This window comes from Capricornis sumatraensis, unplaced genomic scaffold (assembly GCF_032405125.1).
Source record: "Capricornis sumatraensis isolate serow.1 unplaced genomic scaffold, serow.2 scaffold10, whole genome shotgun sequence".
Taxonomy (NCBI): domain Eukaryota; kingdom Metazoa; phylum Chordata; class Mammalia; order Artiodactyla; family Bovidae; genus Capricornis; species Capricornis sumatraensis.
In genome coordinates, this window is record NW_027184621.1 from 1,312,284 (window position 1) to 1,313,887 (window position 1,604).

Consider the following 1,604-nt stretch of genomic DNA (forward strand, 5'->3'; position numbering starts at 1 on the left):
ACTCCACACAAGGTTTTTGGCCCCGGTATCGACGGGAGAGGAATCCCGAGAGGCCACCTAGCAACTCGCATGGGGACTGGCCTCTCCTGAGGCCACCAGGGCGGGTCCCTGAGGTCCCCGTCGTAACTCGAGAACACCTGCCGCAACTCGAGAAAATCCAGGAAGTTCTCCCTTCCAGGCGAGATGAGGCCTATTTCCGATGAGGCGTCTGGAGACTAATGACACCTAACCTCTGGAACTTCGAAAGGGTCATTCACACCCTTGCTGCAACTCAAGAAGTTCACCGCCATACCCGTCTCCACTCGAGAGGAAGCACGATGGTCCCGCCCACATCCAGAGGAGCCCTGTTTCCCCCTCGGAGCTCGAGATGAGGGATCCTTTCCCTGCTTTCAACGGGAAAGAATTCCCGGCGTTCCCGGCGCATCTCAAGAGGAGGCACTCTGAACAGGAAAGGCGAGAAAAACTCCATGGTCGTACCACCATTCCAAGAGTCCCCCAGATGTCTCAGTCCATTCCAGAGGAACCTCTTTGCCCTGCACTGGCTCATCTTTCACGCCGAGGATCGACTCACACCACGGTGGCACGTGGGACAGCCCTGTGGGAAAGCCTCGAGGGAAAGCCTCGAGGGAAAACCACAGATCCTTTGATCCACGCGACGGGAAGCGTGACATTGCTGCTACAGCCTGGAAGGAAAGCGCACGTGCATGCCCCCACTCGAGACGAGGGCTGACTCCCCTGGGGAGACTCCAGAAGTACCCAAAGATCCGTGTCAGCCCCTGAGAGGAATCCTCGGTTCCAGCCCTGACTCCACACAAGGTTTTTGGCCCTGGTATCGACGGGAGAGGAATCCCCAGAGGCCCCCTAGCACCTCGCATGGGGACTGGCCTCTCCTGAGGCCACTAGGGCGGGTCCCTGAGGTCCCCGTCGTAACTCGAGAACACCTGCCGAAACTCGAGAAAATCCAGGAAGTTCTCCCTTCCAGGCGAGATGAGGCCTATTTCCGATGAGGCGTCTGGAGACTAATGACTCCTAACCTCTGGAACTTCTAAAGGGTCTTTCACACCCTTGCCTCAACTCAAGAAGTTCACCGCCATACCCGTCTCCACTCGAGAGGAAGCACGACGGTCAGGCCCACATCCAGAGGAGCCCCGTTTCCCCCTCGGAGCTCGAGATGAGGGATCCTTTCCCTGCTTTCAACGGGAAAGAATTCCCGGCGTTCCCGTCGCATCTCAAGAGGAGGCACTCTCAACAGGAAAGGCGAGAGGGACTCCATGGTCGTACCACCATTCCAAGAGTCCCCCAGATGTCTCAGTCCATTCCAGAGGAAACTCTTTGCCCTGCACTGGCTCATCTTTCACGCCGAGGATCGACTCACACCATGGTGGCACGTGGAACAGCCCTGTGGGAACGCCTCGAGGGAAAGCCTCGAGGGAAAACCACAGATCCTTTGATCCAGCCACGGGAAGCGTGACATTGCTGCTACAGCCTGGAAGGAAAGCGCACGTGCATGCCCCCACTAGAGACGAGGCCTGACTCCCCTGGGGAGACTCCACAAGTACCCAAAGATCCATGTCAGCCCCTGAGAGGAATCCTCGGTTCCGGCC